Source organism: Triturus cristatus, chromosome 7 (assembly GCF_964204655.1).
Source record: "Triturus cristatus chromosome 7, aTriCri1.1, whole genome shotgun sequence".
Taxonomy (NCBI): Eukaryota; Metazoa; Chordata; class Amphibia; order Caudata; family Salamandridae; genus Triturus; species Triturus cristatus.
The window spans coordinates 55587122-55607414 of NC_140590.1; the positions used below are offsets into that span (position 1 = coordinate 55587122).

The window sequence follows — 20293 nt, forward strand, 5'->3', positions numbered from 1 at the left end:
CTCATGTCATGGTTGTTTAATGCTGTTTTAATGGCGTCCCATTTTTAATTTTCCCAACTGGTTTTGGCTCTCGTTATAGTCTTTTTTATAACGGTTCCTGGCTTCCCTGATTGTCAGTCTATCATTCCTTCTGATAGAGTTTAGTAGGGCTTGCTTGGCTACCTTACATGTTTTATTGTACCATGGGTGCTTAGGTTTAAATTTTTGCGTGGGCCTGTTGCAATTGTAAAAGAAATCTGCCAGTGTAGAGAATAGGTCCTGATGATTTGTTATCAGTATGGATTGAGATACTGTACTACTACTAGTTGCGTATATTCCTTGCGCAACGTCTAGAAAGGGGAGGATTTGTTGTGTGAGAGAAGCCACTTTATCCGGTGATTGTGCTAGTTCCCCCCAGTGTACCCTCCTCCCTCCTTCGGCCAATACTAGATTGGGGTTGGGGTTTGGGGATGTACTTGGTGGATCTTTAGCCAGAGGTAGGCATATTTCAAGTGCCAAAGGGTTGTGATCGCTCTCATGGCGAGAGGTGACCTTGAAGTCAATAGCCCTGTGCCAAAGGCTGACGTCTATCAAAATGTAGTCTAAAATTGATGCCTGCCCCGGTCTATTGAAAGTAGAATTCCCGGGACTATCAGATGGAAATCGACCATTACAAGCCCTTACTGAGTGACTGAGCATGACTGCATTCAGTTGTAATACTAGAGGGGTCCATGCCCATGTTGGTTGGATGTTAGGTTCTGGGATTGACCATACCGAGTCCTCCTCGCTTGTAATGCTAGTGAGTAAGCCGTTCAAGGGCTCAAATTGGCAGTTGAAATACCCTCTAATAATTATTCGACAATTATACGGTAGGGTGGGGAGGAATGAGGAGAGGCAATCGAGCGTGTGGGACGATTGTCCATAACTTACTGGCCGTGAGTAGACGTTAATTATTGCAATCCTCATGGCGTTGTAAAAAGAAAGGAGAATACACAGGACGTCAGTGGACTGGGTCTCTATCTTTTTTACACTACATCCCAAGTGTACACCTACCCAGGTGCATAGACCCCCCGAGTGTCTCCCCCTGGCCCCCTGAACTGCTGGAGTGGAATACGTTACATATCCCACTCTAAATAAATCTGTCTTTGCCCAAGTTTCCTGGAACAGGCATAGCTCATGTTGGTCTACAAATGACCCCCAATCTGGGAGGTCCATTTTCGAGTTAAGGCCTGCTATGTTCCAGGATAAAATCCGGGAGCTTTGTGGTTCCACTGTCTTAACTGGGGGGATCTGAGTGGTCGGCCTTTCCTCTGATGGAACTTGTTGAGTGTATTGGTATCCTACCCCTCCCCTTTGGCTACATTCGTTTGCCCGATTTGAGGTACTAGCGGGGGTAGGAGTGTGACTAAAAACACTACCCTCACAGTGCTTTCCGAGACTGTTTTTTCCCTCTCTTGTCCCTCCTTTTGTGGGAGGCCAACCAGATGCATGTTTCCCGTTTTGGCATAGTTTTTATTAATGGGCTATTGATTAGAGTGATTTAGTCAATCTACTAGATCCAGAGAGCTAAACCTATTATTAACAGGGATATTATACATCACAGTTTTATGCGTTCCCATCCTGTTATTGGTCTGACACCATTTTGATCTTTCTCCCCCCCAACCATTAGCCATGTTTCTCTCTTTGTCTAACATGTGCCTAGGGGGTTAGAAATATCCCAGGGGCAGGGAGAGTATATCCTCTTTCTCCCTTAGATAGCCCCAGCAATTTCAATTTATGCACCTCCGGGCGCGGCAGCCATCGTCAGCGCGCTGCAGGGCAGGCTGGGAATTGGAGTCCCCCTGTGTGGATGACGGCGGCGTTCCCGGCAACAAAGTAAGCGCCACCATAGTACTGTATGACCATTTAAGATTTTGGTCGCAAAATGTGCCTGTTAAGGGACAAAAGAGAGGGCAGTGCTAGTTCAGATAGCGCTGGAAGGGATGCTTTTTAGATGGCTACTGAACATGTTATGTTATGTTATGTTAATAGGATTTCTAGAGCGCAACGGTAACCCTAAGGTGTCCTGGCGCTAACATGAAAATGGCAGGTCCTAAAATAAAAGCGCAGAGAGCTCCAGGCAGAGGTGAGTGCACCAGAGCAATAGAGCTTTTGTCAGGAAGTGGGGATGAAGTGTCCGCTTACCCCTTTGTACGATCCATGCGCCTGGAAGCGGCATGTCAAGCCTGCTGGCGCTGGGTGTCTTACATTGGAGGGAAGGTCAGCGGTCATTGCAGAGTGCTAGAGCTGGACTTAAATGGAGCCCACATGGAGGGCATAAGCTACACACTAGATGGAACTACGAGTCCCCTTCCAGAGAAATGTGGTTGCTGGGTCTACCTTTCCTCGCGGTTCACCCATCCTCGCCAGGCAATAATGCTAAAATACTTCTGCAGCCAGGACCTTGCTGCTTGGACAGTAAATTCTCCTTACAGAGATCCGTTGCCTCTTCGGTTTGTGTTGACCCCTGGGTCACAGAAAAGTATCTTGAAATCGTCTTGGTTATGAGAACGAACTTCGAACGTGAACTCATTCTGCACTGCTAAAACTGGGATTTCATGTACTAACGAGTTACAGCGAATGCTCTAAACTTGTACTGTTTATGAGAATTTATTTTGAACTAATTGGTAAGTATTGGAACGAGAGTTTAATCTACAAGACCTATACACAATTTTAAACGGTGTTTTAGTGGAAATGAATGCTTAGTGTGCGATTGCATATAAATGTTCACAAATACCATGAGTAAGGTATTAGAGTTTCAATAAGAACACATCTTTGGCTGATCTGATTAATGAACAACAGGAAATGAATGCGATCAGCTATGCTTGCAGTTCACAGAATCCATGTATGGACTACAATGCATGTCCAGAAGGGAGGGTGCATTGAAGGCACTGGAGCAGTTATATGAGGCACGAGGAGACATACGTCATATGTTACTTTTAAGATACCTCTTGTTTTCAGGATTAACCAGTTCCACATTGAACTATGCAAAGTTGGTAATACACAGATAGAGTTTAAGTGTCGCCATTCACCCATTGTAGTCACGTTTAATTCTCCAATTGACAAGATGCATAATATATTTAGTTTCCTTGTAGAATGTTACTACATTGGGCAGACCTCATTGACCAGCCGAGTATTCTGAAGTTAGGAAGGTTCCTCTACGGACAGTGTTGACTCCTGAGACCCCGTGTGCCGCAGAGACCAGCGCAACCCTACAGGGATTTCTCGCACAAATAAAATCAGGCTCGTTTTAAAAGAACCAAGTTCTCATCTGCCCCCTAAAAGGCAGCGCAGAACCCCAAAAAAGCAAATACAATGAAGACCGCCTAGGCATAAAGGGGCAGAATCCTTATCAGAGGATACACAAGAGAGGCCAGGCTAGTCTACAAGAGGCAGAATCATCAACAAAGGAAATAGAAAAAACACCAGGCTAGCAGTAAAGGTACTGCATCCCCAACAAAAGGGGACAAATGGAAGACCACGCTAGCCCCAAGTTGCAGAACCCCCAGCAAAGGTAATAAAAGAAACATCAAGGTAGTGCTCGGGTGATGCGGTTTTGAACATAAAGGAAATAAAAGAAAGACTTGGTTAGGCCATGAAAGCAGGCGTCAAATCTCCACACAGGGAATACCAAGCATTGAAAATGCAATAGGTCTCGCCTTTGATTAAGTTAAAGCCATTTGCTTTGCTAATGGTATTGTATAGCATAGCAAATGGCTTTAACTTAATGAAAGGCGAGACCTATTGCATTTTTAATGCTTGTTCTATTTATCTAACTCTCCCATGTCCTCTCCCCCTACAATCCTTGCAAAACATCCCTTCTACCTGCACCTGAGACTATCTTTAGTGAGGGTCGAACAGCCTTAATCTACTCTGTAAAGCCTCGACGTGGTGGACGTGGTGGACGTGGTGGTGGATGTGGTGGACATGTTGGTGGTGGACGTGGTGGATTTGGTAGATTTGGTGGTGGTGGACATGGTGGACGTGTTGGTGGTGGACATGGTGGATTTGGTGGTGGTGGACGTGGTGGTGGTGGATGTGGTGGTGGACATGGTGGTGGATGTGGTGGTGGACATGGTGGATGGGGCGGTGGACATGGTGGATGTGGTGGTGGTGGATGTGGTGGTGGGCGTGGTGGTGGATGTGGTGGTGGTGGTGGTGGACGTGGTGGTGGTGGTGGACATGGTGGACATGGTGGTGGACGTGGTGGTGGACGTGGTGGTGGTAGACATGGTGGTGGTGGACGTGGTGGTGCTGGATGTGGTGGTGGTGGTGGACGTGGTGGTGGTGGACGTGGTGGTGGTGGACGTGGTGGTGGTGGTGGACGTGGTGGTGGGTGTGGTGGTGGTGGGCGTGGTGGTGGTGGACGTGGTGGTGGTGGACGTCGTGGTGGACGTGGTGGACGTGGTGGTGGTGGACGTTAAATGTGCAGCAGCAGGGATGACAAGAGCCGGTACTCTCCCATTAAATTTACAGCAACAGGGATGAGAAGTGCCGGTACTCTCCCATTAAATATACAGCAGCAGGGATGAGAAGTGCCGGTACTCTCCCATTAAATATACAGCAGCAGGGATGAGAAGTGCCGGTATCTCCCATTAAATTTACAGCAGCAGGGATGAGAAGTTCCGGTACTCTATCTGTCCCCTTAAATGTACTGCTGCGGGGATGAGAATTGCCGGTACTCTCCCATTAAATGTACAGCAGCAGGGATGAGAAGTGCCTGTACTCTCCCATTTAACATACAGCAGCAGAGATGAGAACTGCCGGTACTCACCCATTAAATGTGTTGCCGCAGGGATTAGAAGGGCCAGTACTCTCCCATTAAATATACAGCAGCAGGGATGAGAAGTGCTGGTACTCTACCAGTAAATGTACAGCAGCAGGGATGAAGTGCCAGTACTCTCCCATTACATTTTGTAGCAGCAGGGATGAAAAGTGCGTACTCTCCCGTTAAATGTGTTGCAGCAGGGATGAGAAGTGCCGGTACTCTCCCATTAAAATACAGTAGCAGGGATGAGAAGTGCGGGGACTCTCCCTTTCAAATTAAAGAAGTGAAGTCCGCACCGGACAGCACCTGCTCATTTAAAGATGTGGTCTGTACACCAAAAGTGTGTAAGAGCAGGAGCCTGTGTGGCATTAGCCCTTACCCAGGAGGAGAGTCCCCAGAAAGGGGTGGCGGGCTGCTCAGCAAGGAGGCGGTAGCGGGTCCCGAGTGGATTAAGTTTGGCTGAGGTATAGTGATGGAAGTAGAAGTGAAGAACAGGGTATGTGGGGGCGAGCTGGGCTGGTGTGGAGAGGACAGAGGCCAGGTAGGCACGGAGGGACACCACCTCCAGCTGCTCTCCTGAGGATGGTGCGGCGGGGGTAGAGGTCAGCTGGACAAGGAATGAGGGGCCTGGAGCTGGAGCAGACCTCGCCACCAGAGGCAATGAGGCGAGAGTAATGTGCGCTTTGTGGGCAGGGATTTCAGGAGGAGAGAAAATGAGGCAGAGGGCGTGCGGAGGGGCTGGGGGGGAAGGGTAGTGGGCCGAGGTCAGGCAGGGGGCGGAGCCAGAGAGCCAATCTTCCTCCTGGAGTTCGCGCCAGGTGTACAGGGGACCAGGATGCTGCCAGCTCCTCGAAGGATGGCTGCAGTACGTGCCTTGCTTCAGGGGGCAGGTGGGTGTCGGGCAGGTGGGTGTCGGGCGTCCCCCTCCCCTAGCATGTAGAAACATTTCACGGCACAATGTGTTATGGAGTTAATAATGGCCCGCAGCATCACTGCGCCTTGTAAATGTAAATGTAAATTGATACTTGTATAGCGCACTACTCACCCGCAAGGGTCTCAAGGCGCTTGTACGAATACCGCTGTGGAACCCATCCTGGCTTTCCCTGTGAGGCGTCCACTCCTGGGCACCCCCAAGGTGGAGGCCAGGCATCCTTAGCGTTGTGGGGGCCGTTGTGGAGATTAAGCAAGCTATTGCCCAGAGTTGCAGAGTGGGACTCCATGATTGGAATGGCACCGAGGCGAGAATTATCAGGTCCGTGGAATTTTTTAGCCCAAGACCCGCCGAGGCGGGGAATTGAACCCTGGTCCTGGGCTAGACCTCTGCATCAGGGTCTGCCGCTCTAATCATTGAGCCACACTTCTCCACTTCTCCCTTGGGCATTAGTCACTCAGAGGAGTTGCAATTTAGTACTTTCGGCACTATATAAATGCAACGTTGGAGATGAGCTTAGATCCCCCTAGCCGATATCCCCTCCCTCCCCTGCCCTATCAGTCTAAGCTCCAAACATAATAGGCACGCTTTATCTGTGTGCGTGCTTTGCCTCAGCACCCCCTCTCCACCCCACCACCACTGCATGCCCTCGAAACACTGCTGTACAAAGTTTCCAACTACACCTGAAAGGATTGAGCAAAGAGTGAGTGCAGAGGGCGAGCACTAGAGAAGGGGGATGTGAGGAGGGTAGAGCGGATGAACATGTCCTGTAAAGAGCCAAGTGGAGGAGACAAGAAGCAGAGACAGATCGGGAGTGAAGTCTTGGAGAGAAAGAAAAGGATGGGAAATCAGAGGGGAGAGGAGGTGATGGGGAATGAGACAGCCTGAGAAGGTTTAGCAGTGAGCAGAAGGCCGGTAAGAGAGGTCCCGAAAGAGCATGAAGGAGTTGATGGACGTAGAACGAGAAGGGAAGGAGAGACGAGGAAAGAGAGCGACAGAGAGAGGCGGAGAGGAGACAGCAACGCAGAGAGAGAGAGAGGAGGCGCCCATTACAGAAGTTAATGTAATGGTTTTTATATAGCGCTTACTGCCCCTAGACGAGGCACCGAAAAAGGAGATCGGGAGAGAGAGAATAACAAGCGCGGTCTCGAAAGTGAAAGAGGACCACGCTGCAGCCGGAGCATGGGGATCTCTTGTCTTTATGGAGCCATGTGTTTCTAACACATGGCCCCATAAAGATAAGAAACTGCTTTGCGACAGCCGAGTCCGGCTTGGAGGCCAAAGGGCGTCCACCAAAAAACCTAATTTCAAATGGCAGGCCACCGTTTAACATAAACGGTGACGCCAACCTATGGAAAAAAGGGACGGGGCTTAAAGCCCTTTTCTAAAATTCCTCATCTGCAATAAATCTCGCCAAGCGAGCTGCGCATGTGCGCATCAACGCTAGGTGAGACCTAAAAACATATGCACGTCCTTGAAGGCCAAGAGGAATGCATTGAATGCGTTGCCTCCTTTAGTAGTTAGTCCTCCTGTTAATACAAAAATGTAAAACTCAGACTGCGTCTACATCAACAGCTGTAGTTTTCTGTCCATGTGATGCCATCTTGCCAGTAGTTTATTGGCGTGGCAAATATTTTTATGTCCATGTAAGTAAAAAAGGTTTTGCAAGGGTAGTAAAATCTAGTATTTCTTTGCTTTTGAAATATAAACCTTAAACATCAAACATATGAAGGAATCACTTCAAAACATTTCAGAGCAGTCTTAAAAACAAAGTGATTATTAAAGGAAACAGAGGATAGCTGCATATGGCAAAGTGACTTTTACACAAATTATTTTTCACCTATAAGCTCTTAGACATTCCAGCAAGAAACAAACAAAACACTAGTATTCTCTTCAGAAAAAGCGGACAATCCTCTAGTTTTTAGTTTGTGCCTCTAAGACAGAAATGTACATTGTTTAGCATACAGACACTAGAAAAAAACAAGCATTTGCAATGCAACAGGTCTCGCATTTACACAAGTTTGAGCTATTGGCATTGTAAATGACAATGACTTTTATTTATGTTTTGGTTTTGAAACATAAATAAAACGTTGTCAGTTACAATGCCAATAGCTTAAACTCGCTTTAATGCGAGATCTATTACATTGCAAATGCTTGTTTAAAATGTTTTAATTGCAGTTTTACATATTACAGTCACATGCAACTGTTCCTGACACATATTTGTACTCAAGAGTGACAACAGAAGTTATCGTGTATTGAGCTAAAGTGTCAATGAACACATAACGAAAAATAAGAACTGTCAAGTTATAGGAACTCTGCCAGACTCTGCCCCCACCGCGCCCACTAGGATTAGGCAGTGCCCAACCACCAGCTTGCTGCTAAGAGCCCATGTCTGTCACCCCGGAGTTTCCTCCTCAGTGTCATTTCGAGATTCCCTTTGTCTGGAATTACCCCATCTGTTCCCCTTGGGTGTCCATATGCTTATACGCCCACCCACAACTAGGATACAAAGAGCCCCTCCCCGCAAGGCTCCAAATATATCTAGTTCCTTGAGAGCTGTTGTCAACCTCGCAACTATCTTTATACAGTTCTCAATGCAAGTGCCCCCCCCCACACTCACAGGTTCAGGCAAGCGACCAGTGTAAAAGGGGCACAATGGGGTAAACCCCCCCAAAAAACAGTTCCGGGTGCGACTTTTTGCAATGCTCAGCGATCAGTTGCAGGGTCCGGTCTAATATAAAGCAACATGTATTCATTTATGCGTTTTTATAAAGCGTGCCATTTACCCGAGGTGCCCGAGCACTTTACGAACAACATTCTCCAGTGGGCCGATTCCACACGCACTGCTGTAGGAGATGTATTCAGAACTGGAGCAGAAGGAGTTAAAGTAATGTCTGCAAGAAAATATCACTGTACCAACAAGCCCTCTGTTCCAGCAGGTGCACAGACTGGGAAAGGTGTAGTGAGTATGTGTTAGCTTTTATCCCGGCTTCACCACTCACCCCAACAAACCGTGTAAATCACGGCAAATAACGTTGCCCTCCAATCCCTTGAAATGAAAAGAGTAAAAATATAAACCAGCTCCAGCTAGAGATTTTCGCATGCTGGTTTAGGTTTCACCTGCTGTCCTTTGTACAGCACATTGATTTCGAGACCTGATATTACCACAACCATTGCCTGCAGCTAACTGTGCTGATGCGATTTCTTGTACTGATGCACCTTCCTGCAATGTACTCATGTTTTATGGCAATGGTAATTGTTTTTATGTTTGTTGATAAAACTATGCAAAATAAAATATATTGTTTTTTAAAAGTAACAAAAAACTGTAAACACAAATACATAAAGTCACTATGCAAAATAAAATATACACGCCTTGCAAGATACTCATATAGCGTGACTTAACAAAACAGGCTCGATTTTAAAATGTGGGCTACTTTTTTCAGCTATGTGGTTCGCTAACTGGTGCTCAGTCCTATTTTTTGTCCCAGTCTGACCCTGCTGTACATCATTCCTCATCGCAATGGTACTCATTTTCTCAACCTCAGATAGGTGAAGGGCAAAGTCCATTCCACTGGAACCGTAACCAGTGACAAACAGGCTACAAGCAAGGCTTTGTAGCAGATGCATTAACCAGCTAAGCTGCCTTGTCATCCATTGACATATGAGGGTGTTTTTTTACACGTTTTGTGTTCAGTAGGCCTGTTTTCAGAATATGCCTGGCTTGCATTCCACGTGGCACTTGCTGCCAGGGTTGTATACGTTTGAACCCATTAGTAGATTATGCTACCTCAATGGTATTCTGTTAATCGGCCTCGAAAGGATGAAGCACTGAGCCGGACCTGTGATGTGCAGATATATTAGGTGAACGCAAAGGCACTGACCAACCCTACCCCACTACTGGCAGCCACGGCAGACTAGTCATGCACAACTCGGAGCAGTGTTGTGAATTAGCTTCCAAGCACAGAAGAGGCACCACCAGGCCAACTGGGCCCTCCACCACTGCAGTGCCAGCCGAGTAAATCCATGAACCGCACCCTGATGTGGAGCCCAGTGAGGAGAGCTGCTCCTGGGTCACAGCCGAGAGCCCACGGCTAGAGGCCCATACCCAGACCAGCGGAGACTATAAACAGTTTTCCTCACACACAGAGTGAAGCGCCGAGAGGGCTCTCCTGGGGGTCTTATCTGTAAGACTTCCCAGCAAAGATGGGAGAGTGAGCTGCAGACAAGCGCGTGCATCTGTAAGGTGTTTTGGATAGGGTCGAGTCAATCACGTGCCCGACAGACTGGATGTTCAGGAAGCAATTAGAAGAGGTAGTGAGTTCAGCACAGCAGGCAGGGAGAGAAGGCTCAACATGCAGTGCGCCTGAGCTCATCAGATAGTGAGTGGCCATTCAGAATGCAGTCAGTAGGCGATCAGGTAGTGAACGGGAGCTAAAGAAGCAGCGAGCTCACGCTTATCAGGCAGAGAGTGTAGTGCGTGGATGCTTAATAGGCAGAGTGGCCGTGCAGCAAGCAGCGCTGAGGTGGGCAGTCAGCAGGCAGGGAGAAGGACCATACACAGGCAAGAAACTCAGCAGTCAGTGAGTGGACACTATTCCATGTTACAAAATACAAATCACTCTCTGAAAGCTTTAATAGAGTAATAACAATCCATTTTTAAATATTCAATCAACCAATCTGGGAAAGAGTAACTGCAAGCTCCACCATTTCCGCCAAGAATGAAAAACACGATGGCGTTGTAAATATTCGCTAAGTGACAGTAGACGAGCTTTGGGTAAATGCATCCCAACAGAAAGCTGCACACCACGTGACTGCCAGACAGACCAACTGCAAGGCAATGCATGGGAAAGCGACGGGGGCGGGTGTCCAATCACAACAAGACCTGTGCCGGATTTCAGCCAGGAGACACTCACCCACGTATCCTTGGTCCATCTTCTTTTAATTTCCCCGCGGCCTCACAAATTCCAAATTCCCATGAAGCAGCCGTCTCTGCTACTCACGCGCGCTGCATGTAGCACTACCTCTGGCACGTCAGCGAATTTTGAGACAACGTACAAGCACAACAGGAAGGGGGTGGGGGGATGGAGAACACGGCTAACGGGAGAGGGGCGGGAACAAAGGGAACGGGAACACGAAGAATGGGAAGGGGGCGGAGGGATAACGTGCATTTCCGTGGCTAGGACACACCAAGATGCAAAATGGCGTCGCGCTGTCCACAGTCCCTACGGACTACGGACACGTGCATGCTGTTGTTTGCTATGGACACATGGCAAGAGCAGCCATGTTTGTCCATGCAGATGCGCGAATACAAGCCCTTCGCTGAATTGATTCCAAAAGGTGCTCTTCATGTGAGGGCAACGCATGCGCTGCTTTCGCCAGGCGAGACCTAAAGATAATTAGAAAACAGTGCATGCAGCTGCAGCTGTGGAAGAGTAAGTAATACATGTATGAAGCACTACACAAATGCTACAATACAATAACAAGCAATGGTAAAGCCAATAGGTCTTGCCTTTGCAGCCTATATGCCTCAGTAGTGCAGCAACAGCAAAAAGAAATCCTTTTTGCCGATTCTATGCATCAGCAAAAAAAACAAAAAATGGGGAAAAAGAGCACAAAGAAAAGCATGCACCTGTAGGCGTTACGACGCTATGGATGCCCAGCGAGATGACGTGTGCACATTATTCCTATTTATATTTACAGTTACTTTCAAGATGGCACAAGAAGATTAAGCAGCTATGCAGCAAATAGGGCAAAACCTAAGGGGATGATGGACGGAGTGTTGAACATTGCAAGCACTCACCTCCCAACAGATCTGGGTTTGATCCATCACCGTTCTTTAGCTCACTTCGCCACCCCAGTTCAGACATGGCCATATGCAAATCAGTCTGACCCTGTGCCTCATGGGAACAGTCCAGCCCGAGCAAATAGGATCTGCCGGGCCCGCCAGTAAATTGGAAAAACCCTTTCTCCAAAGGAGGGGGGGGAAGCAATGGAAGCTCGGGTCAGAGCTAGCAGGGGGCTGAGCTCCGGTTTATTTAGTGAATTTAGGGGTGCACCCTGACAAGGCTTCTGATTATTACATGAGGTGGGGACTTACCCCCCTCACTAGCAGCCCAATTTCCTACATTAAGCGAGCCCCTTAAGCTCCCACTCCGCCCTAGTTCTTACCTTTAAAGGCAGTGACCAATCCTAGACACCGATAGAATTATAAAACGTCTAGTCACAGCTATTAGAGATATTATAGGTTCCTATTCCCTCCGTGTTAGGTGTACAGCCTCTTTAGCGACAAGCAGCGGCCTATTGGCTTTGTCAATGCTTTTATTTGGGTTAGCATAGGGCTGGGGGAAGGGGCGCCCTCACAGAACCTGTGTCAAGACCTCCCAGGAGAATGCAGCGTCCACGAGCCAGTGTCGGCTCACGTGACCAGTGGTGAAATAAAGCGGCTTCCTTCCACCAGGTGAGACTTTTAGGGAGCAAAGGTTCCCGCCAGCACCGGCTGGCTGCTGGCTGCTGGCTGCTACTGGGAAGGCTCGTCTGGTATCAGCCGGAGGGATAACCATGCAAACGTTCTCACGGGCTGCTGGCTGTAGAGGCCAGTCGGCCTGGGGCAGGCAGAGTCACATACCGTGCAAGCAGAGCCAGTAACAGGTGAGACGTATTCTGCAGGCGGACACCCCGAGTTCCCTCAGACTGAAAGGAAAAGAGGCCTTCTCTGCAGGGGGCCTGCAACCGGAAAGAAATGTACATGTGTGCAACGGGTTAACCAGCAAATAGAAAGGCTGACTGGGGGCCAGTATGGGCGAACTCACAGAATACCTGGAAGATTCACGGTGACCACAAGTATTCTTGTGAGAGGTCGTCTAAGGGTGTTCCAGTCTGGAATCTGTTGTTTTAATGGAAACCTATCAAAATGGTTTGATTTGCACTGGGTACTGTCTGCATTTTATAAAATAGGTGACTTTTGAAAGCACTCTACGCACTTAAACACAATGGGTCTGGTTCACAAAATCCACTTTTTAGTAAGTTCACTAGTTTTCGGTATTCACAAACTGCACTTTTTTAATGACTTACACTTATGTAGTAACCTACACATTTGTACTAAGTCCATCAACTTACATAATGTAACTTACATTGTTTAGTAAAAATTAAAATAGGTTATTAAATATTTTATCATTTATATGTATTATGTTATATTTTTTACATTAATTTATTTTTATTTTGAACTATCTTAAATAATGTAATGTATACATTATTTCCTAAAGGGTTTATTTTAAGTCCCCACATCCATTATTTTCTATGGTAGGGTGTTACATTACTAGTGGTTGGTAATGTGTAGCGCTGGCGTTGCTACAAAGTGTAAATTACTACAAATGTGTAAGTTCTACAAAAGTGCAGTTTGTGAATACCCGAAAGTAGTAAACCTACTCAAAAGTGTAAACTTACTCAAAAGTGTAAACTTACTCAAAAGTGTAAACTTACTCAAACGTATCAGCCACCTTTCTGAAGCAGGCCCTCATTGTGCACATCTTGCGGTAGCCTATCGTATCCTGTGTGCAGTCTTTTACTCTGTAATACATCTTTTTAACTGCGGTAGTCTAATATATTGACTATAATACATTTTTTAAACTAATGACATATATTCACAGTGCTTTCTGTCAGAGCCTGGGATCTCATACCACTATAAATATATGTCACTATGCTCCAGTGCACCAGCCAGGATTCAAATCAGTGACTCTCTAGTTACACCCACAAACAGCTGAAGAATGGCGTTAACCAACTGAGCTACCCAGAGGTTAGTTTAACTCGCATTTAGTTTTCATTTAAGATGCACGCATTCTATTTTATATGCAGTTATCTGTAAGTAAAAAGGTCAACAAAATAGTAACAAAATATTTTTTGTTTTTTTTAGCCAGACCTCTGACCTCACACTCACTTCACCCACATCCGTGGTACTCACAGTTCCTTTCGACCACTGGGGCAGAGTCAGTCAGGCGCTAAGCCTGCAGAGTCAGGCCTGTTTCAGCTCACTATGAAAGGCCAGTACATTTTGAGAAGACTTACTCTTATGAGAGGTTGAACCATCTGAAGTCCAGTCTGACATAAGATTGGCCTGAGCTTCTGCCCCAGCCCAACAGGCCTTTAGTGCATCCTGCCTGCACTTCAATCTCCAGTTTACCTGTCAGTAGTTTTCTGCAGTGTGGTTTCTTGCAAACTGCTCTGCCACGGTCTGCTGCATGGGTCTAACCACTGATCTCTGTTCCTCTCTCGATTTCTCTCTCTGTTTCAGTAGTTGATGTTTTTTGTTCCAGAGCAGGAAGTGGCTGCTTATTGTGAATGTTTTCCGGCTGCACTGCTTCCTGCCTAGCCCCTGCTTCTCGGTAACAACCTGGGTCACGTGATCCCTGTGCTGTACCGCACTGCCTTCCCGCCCAATTCCTGATGGAGGCGGTCCCCCAACGCTCACCGACTGGGGTCACTGCCTCCAACTGCCTTCCTGCCTGTTTCTACGCTGGGTTGTTGATAAATAAATCCACTGCAGGCAGCTGCCTCACAGAGTTACCATGAGAGGCCTTAAGAGGGCGCCACCGTGCAACAAATGACCTGTAAATGATCTTGTTACCACTGGAGGAGAAGAGCCCAAATGGCAAACTATCATTTTGCCTGCGATTCCAAAGTTTCTTGCATCAGAGATTTTCCAGGGGGCATCTGTTACCAAACTTCATTGGTGCACATACATGAAGAGGCGTGGTCCCACAGGATGGCAAATTCCCATTGGATGAGAGGGTTGGATCAGTGACGTAACAAACCTTGAGGGAGTCCCCCTGCAAAGTACATGGAAGAGACCACCCGTGCTCCGGGCCCAGTCAGGAGCTCTCAGGCCAAGGGCCCGTTGCCTGTGCTGGAGTAGGCCCTGTGGAGCACAGGGCCCCGCACCTGGTCCCTGCTGCGGACAGGGGAGTAACTTCAAGGGGCTATTTGGGGTGTGACACCCCCAAATAAATGCATACTTGGCTTGGTAGTTGAGTGTTGGGCCCGGAGTCAGGTCTACTCTCTCTTTCTGTCCGGTTTTCTCATCATGATGCAAGGATGATGGATAACACTGGGACCTCTGATTTAAAGGAGAGACAGGGACAACCCTCTGGTGGCTGAATTTCACAATGTGAAACCAGATAATGTGGAATCTATACCCGCTTCCCTGCTTGTCCAAAGTGCGTGATCCTGGGCAAATGCTTCTTTCAAAGAGCCTCCTTCTTTAATATCAAAAGAGAAAGGGCAGGGGAGCCCTACTCACTAACGGAACCAGGGTAATGGTTATATAAGGGGAAACAACGGTTCCTGTGGACTCATAAAAAATGATTCAAGCAATATCATTTGCACAATCGCAATTAAAAGAGGGTAGAATAATGTCCGAGGGCAAGGAACCCCCAACACATTTATGACTTGTTTTATAAACACAACAGACTTATTATATACATTGTTTAAATTTACAATAGAACAGATATTTGTGCACTGTGTCCCAAAGTGAAAGATGGAACCTAATCGTAAGTGACAGGGTGTATATTTATATACAAGTTTTCCATAAGTCTAAAAAAGGCGACCATTCTTGTATAATTTCTCTGTAAACAGCAACTGTATATAATAATACGCGCGGATCACACTGACTAAGCTTCGCCCCTGAATGTAGAAAGCCCTACTGCATGGAATAGTCTGGTCTCTGCAGTGTGGGGAGGGCTATTGAGTGAAAGTACCAGTCCCTGATGGCTAGGGAGCCCCGTTATGTGGAAGGGACCCGTACACACTGTGTGGGAAACCCAAATGGGTAAACGGGTCAGTCTGAGTTTTGTTTTGCAACGATTACTGTTGGGCACTGGAGTCTAGTTGGTTCAACGGAAGCATAGCAAGAGCACCGTAGAAAGTCCACCGAAGGACCACAACTAAAAACAAGCATTGAAAATGCAATAGGTCTCGCCTTTGATTAAGTTAAAGCTAATGGTAATGTATGGCAAAGCAAATGGCTTTAACTTAATGAAAGGCGAGACCTATTGCATGTTTAATGCATGTTCTCTGCGTGCTCGGTTACTGTCACACCCCGCTCAGGGGGTGACAGTCTCCGGCGTCCCTTTGATTCCTTCGGTCTTTCTCGCTGGAGCCCGAGGTCCCTCTGCCATTGCGTGCACGCGGTCCCCACAGTCGAGGCGGGACAGGCGCTTGAGTGACGCACGCGGGGGCGCGCCTAGAATTTAACTGGTCAGTGCATGAGTGGTATTTCATTTGTAAAGGTGTCCGGTAGGGTACAGGTACTTGCCAGCTCCTTCAGCCGAGCATAGAAGGTGTCAACGGATTCCTCCGGTTGTTGCCTAGCTTGTCGTAGGAGAAAACGTTCGTAATCTGGATTTGCTAGGGGTTCAAAATGCGCGGTCAGAGCTGCCTTGAGCGTAGCATAGGTGTGGGGAGGGCCGGCTTCCACCACGGATTTGGCCAGTCGGTGAATGGCAGAACCACCCAGATGCAGTAGCATGGGCCGATGTCGTTCGGGCTTGAGGCCGACTGCGGCATAATAGTTCTCCAGGCGCTCCAGCCACTCTTTCCACTTCGCCACCTGGGCGGATGGCGGGCCGTCCACTATGAACGCTTCAATCGGGGGCACCGTCGTCATCCTCACACCGGCTAGGCGGGAGGTCCGATTCAGCAGGCGCAGGCGGACCTGGGCGCGACAGAGTATGTGCTACAGGGGTGGACGCAGTCAAGAAAACCAACCCCTCACCTCCGGCGCAGGCAGTGGTGAAATTGCGGCCTACAGGCACTCAGCAGCCAGGCCTCAGGGTCCGGGCGGTCAGCGTAGGAGGGCGCGCCCCACGTGGCAATCGGATAGGCCCCCTGGGCTAAACTCAGCAGTCAGGAACACCCCGCCGTCTCCCAGCAGCCCTTAAGACACACCGATGCCTCCACCACAGCCAGCAGGCCGCCGTATAGGGCACACACACAGGAACTGACCGGGAAGAGCAGGCTGTAGGTGGCGTCCTTCTTTCCTCCGTGCAGCACCACCGGGACTCAATCTCCTGCGAGGAAGCAGCCAGGCAGCAGGCCAGCCGAAGAGAGCGCTCCCACACGCGCTGTATGCACGGCGCCAGGCACGTGCGCGTGCTTCGTCACCGTGACGACATCGGCCCCGATGCGGGCCCTGGATGAAGAGCAAAACAGGGAGGCGGCAGGTACAGGCCGCGGAGACGCACGCACGTGCGAGAATCAGCGCTCCGAGTGGCAGCCGCCACCAGAGCGGGTCAGGCAGCGCTCCGGCGCTCAGGAACACACACGGGCTCCGGGGGAGCAGGCAGCGAGGATTCAGCCTTCGTGGGTCGGGAGTTCATCAAAACCCCTTCGTCGCCAGTTGTTAAATACAATGGAGACCAAGCGAGTACAGCCAGTACGGTAGGCGGGCAGCATGCGCTCCGGTATCGGGGTAAGAGAAAACACACACCTACACCTTGGTTATACTTCGGTGCACTGACCCGGATCATCCGGTCCAGCCCCCATTTATTTACTTGACCTCTTCCGGGTCACAGCCTAGACCACCCGCTCCGTGAGCAGGGGGGTGTTCCCCTTGAACATAACAATATTTCCTTCTCCGCGCAGCCCAGCGTTCGGGAAGGGCTCGAGTGTCAACATCGACTGCCCTGTGTTCGGCTGCTCTTCGCCCCGCCCCGCCGGATGCCCGCTCTCGGAGCTGGCACCTCCGTTAAATACGAGCAAAGTGGTGTTCGTGGTAAGGGGATGGGGCGAAAGGGCATGTCCAGGTTTCCTAGCCGATAGGCGACCCTCTGTGAAAAGTCACTTTACTCTGTTTTTAGCAGCGAACACATATGTGAGAGAGAGCGGATTGGTGCACATGTCCTAAGTGAAGCACGCTCACTTACACTTACACTTAGTGGGTATGCACGGAGGGCTCGCGTGTTGTGGCTCTGACACAAAACGTGGCTCTCAAAAAGAGTGCTTGTGCTAAGTCTCACGCGCGTGTGCGCGCATGTGAGCATGAATGGGTGGGTTTAAGTCGGTGTGTCTGTGATTGGAGTTTGTGTATTTGGGTCAGTATGTTTGCCAATGTTTAGGATTGCCTGTAGCTGTGTGTGTGTCTGTGTAGCTGGTGTCCGTGTCTGTGACGTGTGTGCGTGCCTGTGCCAACGTGTTTGGATGTGTTTGTGTTTGCGTGTGTGTTTGTAGGTGACTGCCATTGTCGTGACGTGTGTGCGTGCCTGTGCCAACGTGTTCGGATGTGTGTGTGTTTGCGTGTGTGTTTGTAGGTGACTGCCATTGTCGTGACGTGTGTGCGTGCCTGTGCCAACGTGTTTGGATGTGTGTGTGTTTGCGTGTGTGTGAGTGGATGTCACTGTCGGTGAAGAGTGTGTGTCTGTGTGTTTATAGGTGTGGGTGCCTGCGTGGGTGGTGTCAGTGAAGCGGGTGCTTGTGTGTAGTGTCTGGGATACGCGCCTGTGGGTTGCAGGGATGCGCACCATGCCCACAGCCGGGGGATGCCACAGTGCAGAAGTTTGGTTTCTCCGGTTGAAGATGCCCAGCTGGGTGTATTCCGAGTCCCTCACACTCTGTGTATCTCACCTCACACACTGCAGGGGCACCTATCGCGCCCCCAGCCCCCACCCAGTGACCCAAATGCACGCAGATTCGGCAGCGCGGCTCGGGGTGCCCCAGTACCTCTCACTGTAGGCGCAGTGTGCCTCTCCCGGGTTGGATACTGGGATCCCGACCGCAGGGTGATAACGCCGCCTGCTTCGCAGAGCGATGCGCGGATTTACGAGCAGGCGGAGTCCACCCTTCGGGGAGATGTCTCTCGCGAGCACCGCTTGGAGCTCGCCCTTTCTTCCTGTGTTCTGAGCTACTGCAGCTTCACCCACTGGCCCTACAGGGAATGGAATCTAAACCCTCTCTGAGCCCCTCTTAGCCTGCTGGTGGGACCCTTTTAGACCCCCTCCCACCCACTCCCAGAAGCCACCACATTCAGCCCTGCAGTGTCTATGGCAGGTGCTCCGCTCTGCCCCGGGGAAGCAGGGTCGCGCTGGCCTATAGGGCAACCAGGCAGCGCCGGGTGAGCTGACCTGGAGGCTTAGTACCCCCAGGGGCACCCCGCTGTCCCCCCTCCCCCATAATAGGTTACCCAAATGACACACACAAGACAGTTGGTGTTGGGTAACAATGCTGCAGGTTTATTACATAATTCCAGAATATGTAATGGGTGGGTTATCTTACGGGCGATCCAAGGGCAGGCAACCAACTGGGTCGCCTACCCGCCTGATGAGCCGGGCAGCGCGGGAGCGATGCCCGCCATTGCTGCCCTCCAGGTAATTTTTTGTACGATCACGTGCCGTTGGTAATTCTACTCACGCCCCCCCTCTCGGGGCGGAGCGTCGCATAGCAAGCCCCCGGTTGTTCAGGCCCTCAACCGCCCGCAGGACTAGCGGGGCGCCGACACGGCTTCCGGGACCTCCCTAGAGGCTCCTCGGTTTTGGCTCAGGCACCCCTATGGTGCTGCGCAGAGGTACCCTTTGTACCGGCCTGCTTCCAGATCGCCCTGTAACTCCGCCACAGCGCTGGAGGCGGCTCACCGTCGCAGCCAGGGCCCCCCACCAACCCGCTATAGTCTTACCTGCAACCTCTCCTATCTAGGGCTTCCTGCAACTAGCTGGAAGGGAACCATCCCTGCAGACAGAAGAGTTTTCTGCCACTTCATGACAGTTAGACAGTGCTAGCGGGACTCAAACCCAGTGAGATCCCTTATAACCACAGGCACAAGACTTACCAGTGAACTATAGCTCCTGGAGTTGTAGATGGCCCCATCTATGTCCCCAAAGCCCGAGACGCCATCCCAATCGGATAGGGTCTGCTGAAATAAAGGACCCGTTGGGCCTGCGAAGATGAGCCAAGAACTATTCGCCCCCCAGCGGGAAGGTTACACCTATTCACAATTCTGGGCCTGCCCGCTTTGGCTATTATGACGAGAAGGGTTTTACTTAACAATTGTACAGTCCCTTCTGATAGCTAACCTGGGGCACGGGAGTGCTCCTGACTGCCAGCGCGTGACCATGGGCAAGGGGCGACTCTTGCCCCTGCCCACCATCCCTTATACCTTATAGGAATTATGCCCCTACAGATCCCTCAGTGATGAACCCCCTAGGCATACCAGCTTCGGGAATCTGTTTGGCTTAAGCATTGTACGCTGTCAGTAAAGTTCAAGCATTGAGGATTGACTAAGTCCTACTTCGCCCCACCCATCATGCTCCCCAGTGGGAGGGTGGCAGGGGGGTGCCCCCCCCAACAAACCCAGAGCACCACCAGCGGTGCCAAATTCCTGCTCTGTTGAAGTAGAGATTCAGTGCACCCTGGGCGTGATAAATGCTCTATTGCCATAATGTCCCCTTGTGTTTGCCCCGCTGACACCCCAGTTATTGGGACAGCAGCACCCATATGTTGGCTGGCGGCACCACCTGAGCGCGGTAAAAGTGTCCGTAAACCAAGATCCCAGTCTCCTGCAGCTGCAGTACGCGACCAGTGATTCCGGTGGGGAG

At 49.7% G+C, this 20293-nt stretch overlaps 1 protein-coding gene across 3 annotated transcripts in view; it reads right to left on the reverse strand.

Moving 5' to 3' along the window:
* Positions 1–14017, reverse strand: part of ARHGEF1 (Rho guanine nucleotide exchange factor 1) — an 891302-nt gene extending 877285 nt beyond the window's left edge. Inside the window, exon 1 of one of the 3 annotated variants that reach the window (XM_085615602.1) lies at positions 13894–14017. The gene's annotated coding sequence lies outside the window, so the exon portion shown is untranslated. The remainder of the gene's footprint in view (positions 1–13893) is intronic. The other 2 variants (XM_085615600.1, XM_085615604.1) reach the window with 2 other exon arrangements.
* Between the last annotated feature and the right edge of the window lie 6276 nt (positions 14018–20293).